This window comes from Solanum lycopersicum, chromosome 9 (assembly GCF_036512215.1).
Source record: "Solanum lycopersicum chromosome 9, SLM_r2.1".
Lineage (NCBI taxonomy): Eukaryota > Viridiplantae > Streptophyta > Magnoliopsida > Solanales > Solanaceae > Solanum > Solanum lycopersicum.
In genome coordinates, this window is record NC_090808.1 from 12,553,757 (window position 1) to 12,569,191 (window position 15,435).

General features: G+C 37.7%; 1 long non-coding RNA gene across 1 annotated transcript; it reads right to left on the minus strand.

Moving 5' to 3' along the window:
• Positions 1-10,242: 10,242 nt before the first annotated feature.
• LOC138338244 (uncharacterized) lies at positions 10,243-12,080 on the minus strand. Its single transcript, XR_011211686.1, has 3 exons — positions 11,874-12,080; positions 11,054-11,117; positions 10,243-10,679 (listed from the first exon to the last, which is right to left on the minus strand). It is a non-coding gene; the product is annotated as an uncharacterized lncRNA (long non-coding RNA).
• Positions 12,081-15,435: the final 3,355 nt, after the last annotated feature.

Sequence of the window (15,435 nt, forward strand, 5' to 3'; positions counted from 1 at the left end):
TCTATGTCACGACCTGAATCCGAGCTGCGACTGGCACCCACACTTACCCTCCTATGTGAGCGAACCAACCAATCTAATCATTAACATTTCAACATATATCAACAGTAAGTAATGCGGAAGACATAAACTCATTAATAAAAACAATTCAAAACTATTATTATCATCCCCAAAATCTGGAAGTCATCATCAAAAGAACATCTACAATCAAATGACTAAACTAAGAGTATTCTAAAAGCTAAAAATACATAAGAAGCTAGTCCATGCCGGAAGTTCAAGACATCAAGACTTGAAGAAGAAGATCCAGTCCAAGCTAGAAGCATTAGCTCACCCTGAATTTCCGATGTAGTAAGACTGGCTTGAATTACTGTTGAGTTGAAGACGATGGCACGTTTGCTGTACTCCACAAATAAACAAGAAGAAAACATAAAAGTAGGGGTCAGTACAAAACACGGGTACTGAGTAGATATCATTGGCCAACTCAAAATAGGGAACAGTATATATCAATATTATCGTAAATCAACTATAAAACTCAACATGTAGCCACAACAAGTATTATAATCAGCAATAAGTACCATCAAGTTCATCCATGAGGGCTCAAGCCTCAACACCATAATCATTTGGGAATTATGTTCGTTAGATTGAGTATATTAACATCTTTCAAGATTCATTATCTTTAATTCTCTTGTGTCGGTACGTGACACTCCGATCCCTCATATTCATTATTCCTCTTGTGTCGGAATGTGACACTCCGATCCCCTATATCTACGTGTCGGTTCGTGACACCCGATCCCCTAATTATACGTGTCGGTTCGTGACACCCGATCCACTAATTCTACGTGTCAGTTCGTGACACCCGATTCCCTAATTCTACTGGTCGGTTCGTGACACCCGATCCCCTAATTCTACGTGTCGGTTCGTGACACCCGATCCCCTAATTCTACGTGTCGGTTCGTGACACCCGATCCCCTAATTCTACGTGTCGGTTCGTGACACCCGATCCCCTACATGTGTCGGTACGTGACACTCCGATCCACTAATATCATTCTGTAAATCATCAAGCCTTCTCTATACCAAGGCATCATCAATCCCATTACTTTAATTCATGAAGCCTTCTTCTATACCAAGGCATCATCATTAATAATGTATATTAAAGTTTCCTTTCAAGATTTGGGATCCAATATTTTCATCATGCTTATCTTATCACAATCACATAATCATATTCACGCAAACATACAATTAAGCATATAGTAGGGTTTACAATACTACCCATACATATCATTCTCTATTAAGAGTTTACTTTGAAAGCATGAAAACCATAACCTACCTCCACCGAAGAATTGGAATCAACAAGCAATCTCCCAAGCTTTGATATTCTTCTTCCTCGTTCGACTCTTTCTCTCTCAATCAATCAATCTATCTCTCGCTTTTCTTTTCTCTTTTCTTATTCAAAACCCTCTTTCTCTTACTCCAAATTAACATATAATTAAGAATAAAAGATGGCAATAATACCCCACTATTTAACTTAGGGTTACCTCTTTTAACCCCCAAGAATTTGAGTTACTAATATAAACCCACGAAATCTATAATTAAGGAAACAATAGTCCCAAACGTCCCTTAAAACGTGTAAGGAAATCCGATTGTGCCTGGGATTTGCGCAACCTGTGACGGGCCGTTGTGCCGGCGACGGTCCGTCCTGCAGGTCGTCGCAGAGTTCAGAGACCCAAATTTCCACCAAGGGTCTGTGATGGTCCGTCACACCTGTGACGGTCCGTCCTGCCATTCCGTCACAAAGTTCAGAGAGTCGATTTTTAGTACCCAATTTTAGATTTTCTAAGTGTTTTTAAACGAGACCCTGCGACAGTCCGTCGTGCCCATGACGTCCCGTCGTGGGGTCTGTCGCTTCTGCCAGTTTTTTCCAGAATTGAAGTCTGTTGCTCAAAATGACTAAACGGGTCGTTACATTAGATACCAATTTACCCATCGTTCGTCCCCGAACGATCAAAAGAAGGAAAACAAGGGCGAAAAAGAGTACCTGAATCTTTAAACAGATGTGGGTATCTTTCTCGCATATCCGCCTCCTTCTCCCAAGTGGCTTCTTCAACTGGTCGATTCTTCCATTGCACCTTGATGGATGCAATCTCTCTTGACCTCAACTTGCGAGCTTCTCTATCTAAAATAGCAATAGGCTCCTCCTCATAAGATAAGTTCTCATCAAGCAAAACGGAATCCCAACGGATAATGTAGTTTCCATCCCTATGGTATCTTTTCAACATCGACACATGGAATACCGGATGTACTCCGGACAGCCCTGGAGGCAAGGCTAACTCATAAGCCACCTCCCCCACTCGCTTAAGTACTTCAAATGGTCCAATGTACCTTGGACTTAGTTTACCCCTTTTTCAAAACCGCATCACCCTTTTCATGGGTGAAACTTTCAATTAGACTTGTTCACCTTCCATGAACTCTAAGTCTCTAACCTTTCGATCCGCATATTCTTTTTGTCTACTTTGCGCCGCTAGAAGCTTTTCTTGAATAGACCTCACTTTTTCCATCGAATCCCTCAAGAGATCAGTACCCCAAGGTCTGACCTCGAACGCATCAAACCAACCAATGGGAGACCTACATCTCCTACCATACAATGCTTCAAATGGGGCCATATCAATGCTTGAGTGATAGCTATTATTGTATGAAAACTTCGCTAAGGGTAAGAAGCTATCCCAATGACCACCAAACTCTATCACACACGCACGAAGCATATCCTCCAACACTTGAATCGTTCGCTCAGACTGACCATCGGTCTGTGGATGGAACGCAGTACTAAGGTCCAACCTAGTACCCAATTCTGCATGCAATGTTTTCCAAAACTTAGAAGTAAACTGCGTACCTCTATCTGATATGATGGATAGTGGAACCCCATGCAATCGCACCACTTCCGAGATGTAAAGTTTGGCTAACTTTTCTGCATTGTAAGTCACCTTGACCGGAATGAAATGAGCAGATTTAGTTAACCTATCAACAATCACCCAAATGGAGTCATACTTACCCATTGTCTTCGGAAGACCAACCACAAAATGCATTGCAATTCTTTCCCACTTCCATTCCGGAATGGGCATTCTCTGAAGTGTTCCTCCGGGCCTTTGGTGTTCATACTTTACTTGTTGACAGTTTGGACATTTGGCAATAAAATCCACAATGTCACGCTTCATTCTACTCCACAAAAAGTGTTGCTTTAGGTCACGATACATCTTGGTTGCGCCCGGATGTATAGAATACCTTGAACTATGAGCCTCTGTCAGAATAGTATTGATCAAATCATCGACGCGGGGTACACATACCCTTCCCTTGATTCTCAAAACACCTTCCTCATCGATTTGTGCTTCCTTAGCCTCTCCTCGCAATACTTTATCTTGAATTCTGCGCAGTTTCTCATCATCAGACTGTCTTCCCTTAATCTTGTCAAGAAAGGAAGATCTTGCCTCCACAGAAGCCAACAATCCTCCCTTCTCATTTACTTCTAATCTCATCAAGTCATTAGCTAGAGTCTGAACCTCTAGCCAATGGGCGTCTAGAAGCTTGCAAGTGAGCTAGACTTCCCATGCTTCCCGCCTTCCTACTTAAAGCATCTGCTACAACATTCGCCTTCCCCGGATGATACAAGATAGTGATATCGTAGTCCTTTAGTAACTCCATCCATCTCCTCTATCTTAAGTTCAAATCTTTCTGAGTAAAGACATACTGAAGGCTACGATGATCCGTATAGATCTCACACTTAACCCCATATAAATAGTGTCTCCATTGTTTTAATGCAAACACTACCGCGGCCAATTCCAAATCATGAGTGGGATAGTTACGTTCATGCACTTTTAATTGTCTTGAAGCATAAGCAATCACACTCTTCTCCTGCATTAGTACTGCACCCAAACAAGAATAGGATGCATCACAATAAACAATGAAGTTCTTACCCTCTACTGACAAGGTAAGGATAGGTGCGGTAGTCAACAAAGTCTTGAGCTTCTGAAAGCTTTCCTCACATTCATCCGACCATACAAATGGGACATTCTTCTTAGTCAAGTTCGTCAATTTTGAAGCAATAGAAGAGAATCCCTTGAAAAATCGGCGGTAGTAGCTAGCTAACCCAACAAAGCTCCTTATTTCTGACATATTAGTGGGTCTTACCCAATTCTTCACTGTCTCAATCTTAAAAGGATCCACCATCACTCCATCCTTAGAAACCACGTGCCCCAAGAAGGACACCGCATCTAGCCAAAACTCACACTTTGAGAACTTGGCATAAAGCCTTTTCTCCCTCAACATTTCCAATACCATTCTCAAATGTTCTTCATGTTCCTTCTTGCTCTTTGAGTATACCAATATATCATCAATAAATACGATCACGAAGAGGTCCAAATATGGCTTAAAAATCCCGTTCATCAAGCTCATGAACGCAGCAGGGGCATTCGTAAGACCAAAGGACATCACTACAAATTCGTAATGCCTATACCTCGTTCGAAAATCAATCTTTGGCACATCCGTTGCCCGTATTTTCAATTGATGATAACCGGATCTCAAGTCAATCTTAGAGAAGACACAAGCACTTTGTAACTGATCGAACAAATCATCAATGCGGGGAAGAGGATACTTGTTCTTTATGGTTACCTTGTTTAGTTGTCTGCAGTCTATACACATTCGAAAACTCCCATCCTTCTTCTTTACAAACAAAACCGGAGCACCCCAAGGAGATGCACTTGGTCTAATGAAGCCTTTAATTCAATAACTCTTGAAGTTGTGCTTTTAACTCTCTTAACTCCGCGGGAGCCATTCTATAAGGGGGTATAGAAATGGGGCGAGTACCGGGTTCAAGATCAATACAGAAGTCAATATCCCTATCCGGTGGCATACCAGGAAGATCTGCAGGGAACACATCCAGAAACTCACGAACTACTGAAACCGACTCAATCGAAGGTACTTGGGTAGTGTCATCCTTGAGATGTGCCAAGAAAGCTAAACACCCTTTACTAATCATTTTCTTAGCACGAAGAAAGGAGACGATGCGGACCGGATTGGAAGTGTAGTCACCCTCCCACACTAACGGGTCTGTCCCAGGCTTGGCTAACGTCACCGTTTTAGCATTACAATCCAAGATTGCAAATTGCGAAGAAAGCCAAGTCATACCCAGAATCACGTCAAAATCATCCATTTCTAAGATAACCAAATCTACATAAGTGTTGCTCCCCACAAAGTTTACCAAACAAGACCTATATACCTTTTCAACTACCACAGACTCACCCACCGGAGTAGAGACACGAATAGGCATATCAAGTAATTCACAATGTAAATTTAGACCATTAGCAAATGAGGAAGATACATAAGAAAACGTGGATCCAGGATCAAACAATACAGAAGCCATGCAATCACAAACCAGAAGATTACCTGTGATGACAGCATCAGATGCCTCCGCTTCAGACCGCCCAGGGAAAGCGTAACAATGGGCCCTATCATTCGTCTGTCCGTTGCCCCTACCATGTTGTGATGTAGTGGCCCCAGTTTGCCCATTACCTCTGCCGTTTTGGTGACCACTATTACCTCGACCACCACGCCCTCCAGAAAAACGGCCTCTACCATGACCACCTCTACCTCTAGCTATTGGGGGTCTGTAACTTGGTCTGGGACAATTTCTCCTAATATGTCCAATCTCCCCACATCCATAACATTCTTTGGAGTCGATCATATGCCCCTCGGAGAAGTGTTGACCGGTCTGAGGTGGTCCCCCAACTACAGTCTGTAGAGAAGACTGAATTGGTCGGACTGAGTAACTTCCCGAACCCTGTCCTCTAGTGTAAGAACCATTAAACTCACCTCCCTTTCGAAGCCTTTTTGATGTCTATGTTGTGGTGAAGTCGTCTGGCTTCACTCCTTCCACTTCTATCACAAAGTCTACCACCTCTTGGAAGGATTTTGCCGTTGCCGCTATCTGTAAGGCCGAAATCCGCAATTCTGACCTCAACCCCTTCACAAACCGGCGAATTCGCTCTTGGGGACTGAAACATAATTGAATGGCATATCTGGATAGTGCACGGAACTTAGCCTCATAAGCATTAACCGACATCCTACCTTGATCTAGGCTCAAGAACTCATCCCTTTTCCTATCCCTCAAAGTTCGGGGGATATACTTCTCCATAAACAAACTAGAGAATGAGGCCCAAGTCATAGGTGGTGCCTCTGTTGGTTGACACTCAATATCTGACCGCCACTACATTTTGGCGTTCCCTTGAAATTGATAAGTCACGAACTCAACACCGAACCGTTCTACTATACCCATCTTGTGTAGTAGCTCGTGACAGTCAACCAGAAAATCATAAGCATCCTCCGATTCAGCACCCTTGAAGATTGGAGGTTTCAATTTCAAGAACTTACTGAAAAGTTCATGCTGATCATTTGTCATTATAGGCCCAGTAGTTAGGCGTGGAAACGTGCCTATTTCCAATTGAACATCCATGCGGGGAGCCATAGTAGCCGCATATTGTACCTCCGGAGCCTGAGGTGCTGGTGCAGAGAACACTGGGGGTGTCTGGCCCTGATCAGACAACCCGCTAAGATAAGCCAGAACCTGATTGATCATCTCTGGGGTAGGTTGGGGTGGCATTTCCTCATTTTGCACTTGTTCAGTTTCCCCATCCTCCCCTTCTCTTATTACTTCCTCGGTCGGTGGAGGAGTCACTGCCCTAGTATCAGATGGGCTAGGTGCTTGTCCTCTCCCTCTAGAGGACGTCCTCCCACGACCTCTTCCACGGCCCCTTGCCGCTGTTCTTCCTCGAGCCACAGCCCCAGTGGCTGGCTCAGTTGTTTCTTGTCTTGCCGACGTTGGTGTTGGCGTAGTCGTTGCTATAGTTCTAACCACCTGCGAAAGAGAGTGAAGATGGTCAGATACCAATTCGTATCGCCTAGATACCAATTGGACTCAAGTAGTAGCACGAAAGAAAGAATGAAATAGTGAAATTTTTCCTAAAGTCTTATAGCCTCTCAAGGAAAAGTAAAGGCGTCCCCCTACCGTTCCTTAAGACTCTACTAGACCTGTTCTTGTGTGATGAGACCAACGAACCTAATGCTCTGATACCAAGTTTGTCACGACCCGAATCCGAGCCGCGACTGGCACCCACACTTACCCTCCTATGTGAGCGAACCAACCAATCTAACCCTTAACATTTCAACGTATATCAACAGAAAGTAATGCGGAAGACTTAAACTCATTAATAAAAACAATTCAAAACTATTATTATTATCCCCAAAATCTGGAAGTCATAATCACAAGAACATCTATAATCAAATGACTAAACTAAGAGTATTCTAAAAGCGAAAAATACATAAGAAGCTAGTCCATGCCGGAAGTTCAAGGCATCAAGACTTGAAGAAGAAGATCCAGTCCAAGCTAGAAGCATTAGCTCACCCTGAATTTCCGATGTAGTAAGACTGGCTTGAATTACTGTTTAGTTGAAGACGATGGAACGTTTGCTGTACTCCACAAATAAACAAGAAGAAAACATAAAAGTAGGGGTCAGTACAAAACACGAGTACTGAGTAGATATCATCGGCCAACTCAAAATAGGGAACAGTATATATCAATATTATCGTAAATCAACTATAAAACTCAACATGTAGCCACAACAAGTATTATAATCAGCAATAAGTACCATCAAGTTCATCCATGAGGGCTCAAGCCTCAACACCATACTCATTTGGGAATTATGTTCGTTAGATTGAGTATATTCACATCTTTCAAGATTCATTATCTTTAATTCTCTTGTGTCGGTACGTGACACTCCGATCCCTCATATTCATTATTCCTCTTGCGTCGGTATGTGACACTCCGATCCCCTATATCTACGTGTCGGTTCGTGACACCCGATCCCCTAATTATACGTGTCGGTTCGTGACACCCGATCCACTAATTCTACGTGTCAATTCGTGACACCCGATTCCCTAATTCTACTTGTCGGTTCGTGACACCCGATCCCCTAATTCTACGTGTCGGTTCGTGACACCCGATCCCCTAATTCTACGTGTCGGTTCGTGACACCCGATCCCCTAATTCTACGTGTCGGTTCGTGACACCCGATCCCCTACATGTGTCGGTACGTGACACTCCGATCCACTAATATCATTCTGTAAATCATCAAGCCTTCTCTATACCAAGGCATCATCAATCCCATTACTTTAATTCATGAAGCCTTCTTCTATACCAAGGCATCATCATTAATAATGTATATTAAAGTTTCCTTTCAAGATTTGGGATCCAATATTTTCATCATGCTTATCTTATCACAATCACATAATCATATTCACGCAAACATACAATTAAGCATATAGTAGGGTTTACAATACTACCAATACATATCATTCTCTATTAAGAGTTTACTATGAAAGCATGAAAACCATAACCTACCTCCATCGAAGAATTGGAATCAACAAGCAATCTCCCAAGCTTTGATATTCTTCTTCCTCGTTCGACTCTTTCTCTCTCAATCGATCAATCTATCTCTCGCTTTTCTTTTCTCTTTTCTTATTCAAAACCCTCTTTCTTTTACCCCAAATTAACATATAATTAAGAATAAAAGATGGCAATAATACCCCACTAATTAACTTAGGGTTACCTTTTTTAACCCCCAAGAATTTGAGTTACTAATATAAACCCACGAAATCTATAATTAAGGAAAGAATAGTCCCAAACGTCCCTTAAAACGTGTAAGGAAATCCGATTCTGCCTGGGATTTGCGCAACCTGTGACGGGCCGTCGTGCCTGCGACGGTCCGTCTTGCAGGTCTTCGCAGAGTTCAGAGACCCAAAGTTCAGGGAGTCAATTTTTAGTACCCAATTTCAGATTTTCTAAGTGTTTTGAAACGAGACCCTGCGACGGTCCGTCGTGCCCATGACGTCCCGTCGTGGGGTCCGTCGCTTCTGCCAGTTTTTCCAGAATTGAAGTCTGTTGCTCAAAACGACTAAACGGGTCGTTACATTTTGAGCAGCTGTCGATGAATAAAAATCATGTAAGCTAATAATTAGGACTTTTGGTATGTCCATGCTATGTTCCTGCTAAATCTTCCAAAAATCAATCGTTAAATATTCAGTCAGGGACAACTCAACATAAGTTGTAGCCTATATTGAAACTAAAAACCTTTTATATGTATTTATTAAAACATATTTTTTGTTAAATATTTTAGAAGCAAAGAAGAACTTAATTTTTTTAAATATAAATGACTTCTTTGATGTTCCTTTTCAATTATTCATATTAGGTAAAATTTTATTAATTCAAGGTGAAAATATCCTTTCACTAGTATATCATTATATGAATTGTTAGCATAGTTCTCTATAGGTAATAATTTGAAATTTTTTAATAAATAAATGAGTTAGAAGCATAAATTCATATTCTAAGCTATTGATATCTTGATCATTAATTTATTATGATTGTTGTAGTGTTTGAAACTTTAAACGAGCTAGCAGAAAATAATTTGCAATTTACTATGTACAAAACCTTTTTAGCTATTAATTATATTTTTACCATAATTTTGTTCTTTGTAAAAATTTTAGGCCCCCCCAATAATTAAAATTTGGAGTACTAAGTCATACTTATTATTAATTGCATCGTTGCCCTCGCTAGATTAAATGTTTGAAAGAACAAAGTTTCTAGCCAAACATCTATATAGCAAGATAGTGACTTCTATTTTATTTTATATGGCCAAGAGAAAGATGTCAAAAACATATTTTGGTTGCTTAAATAATTCATCAAAAATCTAATAAGATACTATTTCTTTCGTTGAATTAATAAACACGAAATTTTGAATTCATATATAAAAATATTAAGAATTTTATCAAAAACACTATTTTATTGGATCAAATTATTTTGTTTCTGCTCCTACTCCTACTCGCGCCGTCAGAGGAGGAAACCTGCTAACACAAAAAATCTTCAATTTTCCAGCTTCCTCTTCTTTTCATTCACATATGTTCCATGTGAGCCGTAGTTCAATACATCCACAAATTCTTTTCCCATGCTTTGTTCCAACGTATTGCAATTGATCTTCAAAATAAACCTAATCTTCTAATGCTATAAAAAACACGATTAGTTGGTATGTGAACACAACTTCATTGTAGTTGAAAGAAGATATGTTCTCTGAGTGGAAGATGATTCGATTTCTGATAATTTTGTTTCAATATATATCTTACTAATAAAAACAAAGAAGGTTGAATTTTTGCAAGTTAAAAACAACAATAAAAAAAACTCATTATAGAGTATACATATCTTACCTCTACCTAGTAGAGATAGGGGTTATTTTAGGTAGATTGTTATATGTAAATAGTGAACTCAACGACAATAACAATGTACAAAACTTCCAAATTTTCAAATAGTACAATATTCGTATGGCCAATATTTAGCAGGTAATAACTTGGATTCTTGAATAAGTCAATGTAGGAGATGAGTTTACCATGGAATCATTATCCTCAACATGCTTCCATACATGCATTAGAGTTGGCTCATCTGAAGCATTGTTGGAAGTTGTCGGGTTACTAGACATTCGAAGGGCATGTGGTATTGCATATAGTCAGAAAATCACGGAGTACCCCTCTTTGCTTTTAAAAAAAAAATATGCCTGCTCTGCAAAAATAAGATCTTCTTGAACGTAATTAACCTATGACAATCAAAAAATATATCAAATTTGTTATCAGGAACACACAAAATTTCTGACAAAAAGTCACGAACCAAAACAAGTCGTGAGTGACATCCACACTTAACTACCTAGGTGGACGAACCATGAAATTCAAATCCCAACATGTACCAATAATTCAACTACGAATAACAAAATATTGCGGAAGCTCAAAAATTTATTAACTATCGAATCCCAAAACCTGAAAGTCATCACAACAAGGACATCTAATCCTTAATTACTAAGTCTAAGAGTATTAAAGACACCAAAATAAATGAATAAAATAGTTTGTATTCGAAACAATAGGACATCATGTCATGACCGAAAGAATCCACCACGACCTTGAAAGAATAGCTTACCCTGGAACATGATATGCGGGAGGCTGGTAAAGCTGAGGGAAATTTGAAGTCATAGGTACACTCGCTGCATTTCATAAAAGGAAAACAAAGAAAAAACACAAGTAGGACTCAGTATGGGGGCAACATGTACTGAGTAGATATCATTGGCCAACACAAAATAAAAACTAATATACAATAAATAATAGTATGAACTCAACTATAGCACTTAACAGGTGATAAACAACAAATAACATGAACAAGTATCAACAACATTAATGTAAGCTCGTAATAAGGCAATGCTATCAACATCACACATGAGGACTCATGCCTCTAAACCAAACCATTTTTGGAGTTGAGTTCTTTGAGATTGAGAATCTTCCATTAATTCAACTTGTTTTTCTTTAATATTATCGTGTCAGAACGTGACACTCCGATCCAAGAATACCGTGTCGGAACGGGACACTCCGATCCAAAAATACCGTGTCGAAACGTGACACTCCGATCAAAGAATACCGTGTCGGAATGTTACACTCCGATCCAAGAATACCGTGTCGGAACGTGACACTCCGATCAAAGAATACCATTAAATTATCATTTAATATCACCACTTTTTTTATTCGTTAATAATATTTCATCGAGCCTTCTTTATTCAAGGCATTTCTTTGATAGAGATTGTTTAAGTGTAGACATTTCATGGTCTCGGGATTTCAGACCAATTACAAAACACACGACCAAGCCACACAATCACACAATCAAGTACATAGAAAACTTCACAATATCATTCAATGCATATCAGTCACTATTAAAAGTTTACTATCAAATAGCATTTACCATAACCTACCTCCACCGAAGAATCGATTTCAAGCAAGCTACTTCTCCAATATTTTTTCCTTCCTCAATGCCTCTGAACCTTTCCAATCTATCAAGTATAAATGCATAATTTATAAAATAACATCTCTATAAACACTCATATTATCTATACCTAACAACTCACCTAATTTTATAATTAATTCCCTAAAGTTCAAATCAAAGGGGAAGTCATAATTCCTCCAATCAACATATCTTTAATGAAATTTTAAATAATTCAGTACATCTAATATTTAATTAATTATCTCAATATATCAAAATATATATTATAATATAATAACAAAATTGCAATGTTTAATAGTTAAAACCACTGGTTAGGAACTAGTGGCAGCGAACACTTAAATGTATACCCTACCTGTTTATATTCCGATTATTAATATCCTTATTAAATTATTAACTTCCCCCCTTTCATTCAAAATTCCAGCAAATCTGTAAATCAAATTCGTCTCCAAAGTCAACACGCACCATAATAATCATACATGTTAATAATAATAATAATAATAATAATAATAATAATAATAATAATAATAATAAATGCTTCAAGTAAACGCCACTGCCAGTGGCGATTCTTCAAATCACAATACCAATCCTAATGTTGAGGACATCTACTCACATATATAAAATAATATATATAATATCCTTCATAATCACTATAAAATCATATTCTTCCTTGACTTTCTTATTCAAAAGTTTAAACCGGCAGTACATACATTAACTTCAATAACCATTCAAGCTACAAAAAATTTAATACAATTAATATTATTAGAAAGTTTGGAGTACTATTTCACCTGAAGTCGTCGTCCTTCTTCGAGGTTGCAGAGATGGTTCCTATCTTAACCCTTATTTTTTTTGTAAATCAGTTACCCTAATTGTATACCTTAAAATAATAAAAGTGGTAAAAGTGACCCATAATGAATTTTAATATTATTCTCTTTAATTACCTACTAAATTAATTATTAAAATTACCCTACTAATTTTATAATTATAATTACGAATAGTCCAAAAAAAATCATTTAGAATCTATAGAAGGAGTCCTTTATGAAATAAAAAGTTCTAGCACACAATACGATGAAATGGGTTGTTACATTAGATACCAATTTACCCATCGTTCGTCCTCGAACGATCAAAAGAAGTTAATGGTAAGAAAGAATAGTTGTCTGAACAATTCCTTCAAATATTAGTACCCAAGGTCTCATATCAAAAGTATCAAACCAACCAATTGATGATTTGCACCTCTTCACATACAATGACTCAAATGGGTCTATCTCACTACTTTAGTGATAATTGTTGTTGTATATAAACTCAATTAACAATAAAGCTTTTTCAAACAATGTACTCTTCAACTGATAAATTCTCCAACTAGACCTTGACACAACCACCAGGACAATTATTATCTTACATAACCATGATAAAATCCTAAATCAATAGGGGCAACAATTAGAAGTGGACTTTAACCAACCACCACACATTCATAATGCACAAATCAAGATTTCCTTTTCACAATACAATCTCATCACAAGACTAAGTGATTAAATTATTATCTCTAAACATCAATTACTCATCAAAGGAGGATCAACATATCTAACCCAAAGAAGAAAATGATCAAGTAACCAACCATCCCATGATACACCCAAATCATACATTACCTCTAACAACATTATCAAAATGCTAGATTAGTAGCTATTATATAACCAAACCTAAAGAATGACAAAACTACGATGACCTTCATATTTCAGCAATCATACCAAAACATAATATCGATGATGACATAAATGTTAAGTCTATCGAAATTCTATAAAATTTTCATGGTAGCTCCCCTATAAGTTCTTATAAGCAAAGTGGTACATGTAGAACCACTCAAATACTTCAACTAAACCAAGGCAACACTAAATATGTCATATCGAAAATAACCAAGGTGGAATAACTCTAAATACTCCTTCCATAGTGTTCATATCAAATATTTTCATTCAAGTATCTCTGTCTTTTTGATTTTCTAGATACCCACAATCATTAATTTAGTCCCTTTTATAGCTGTGCACGCACTTGATTTATCGAACAACACATCCACTAAAGTCAACACTTTAATACACAGAAAACATCATAACCACATCAATCATCCCAACCCATAATCAGTATCAAAGTATTCTTATAAAATACATGTGAAAACTATGTCTAACTATCTTTCTATTTAAGCATTCATGAAAAATATGTGGTTCAACAAGGTAGTAGCACCAATTTCAACCTTGATAGTACCTTTTCATCGAGATAAAACTATTAAATCACACTCAAAGTCAACCCCACACCACATCCACAGATCATGCTTTAGATACCATTTTAAGTCATCGCATACCTCATGCCAAAACATACAGAAATGTTTCATCACTCAAAATATTATGTATACTAAAAGCTCATAACCTATATTCACTATCAAATATCTATGTATCACATCATAACTTTCTATGAGTCCCATCAATAGAGAAGTATTAATTCAACTCTAAATTTTTAATAACCATGTAGAATTATATCTTACCTCGTGCATCATTCTTAACTCATCTATCTCAATTTAAACAATCTAACCCCACGTAAAATTCTAAATTTTTCATACCTCACTGTTTGTCACCCAAATCAAAATTCAATCTTCATGAAAGTCGATGACAAATTCCTAGTAATTCTCTACTAAACTAGTTCACACCTCACAGTCATACCAAATCTCATAGAAAAATAAAAAATAAAAAATATAATTAGTACAACCTTCAACTTCAACCCAAGGAATTATGCGAGAGGTCTTATTCCTTTTACTTTTCTCTAATCTTCTCATGGTGTATAATTTTTAATATCTCGGCCCTTCAATATATTAGTCTTTTTTTTCTCTCTAACTCGCTTACCGATCTCATTTTTTTACCAACAAATCGGGACGTTTTATTTCACACTCTAAATCAAAACTCCGAGGAAAACTCTTCCTCATCTCCTTTAACAATCAAAGTAACAAACTTTACGACTCAAAACACGCACATATTCTTCCAATTACCCAATACACCACACTATTAATCATTATTTCCTTAATAATTCATATCTTGACTAATACTATCATGAATGTCAACTTAAAATAAGGAACTTCAACTGTGATTTCAACCATATAACCGAATTCCCTTATCTATCAAGATTAGATCATACCTTGAAATTTTTTTAGAATTCATGTATCTTAACTTATTATTGATCGCCTATTCATAGATTTTACCGTATCCTTTGCTAAAAACTCAATAGTACTCATTACTAAACTCAAAATCACAAACCAACTTATCATCACATTCGAGTTGAATGTATGTACACTCTTTTCTCAAGTCTTTTCCAATCATTTTTAACCAATATAATGAACATGTGACACTATTATCATAACAGGAGAAAAACAGGTGGAATCACGCATCACTAAATTCAATTTTCAAATCCTTTGAAGATACTTCTTTACCCCTTACAATTTGAGGGAAAAAAATAAAAATATTTTTGCTCTCACTTCTCTCTAATGTTTACCCTACATT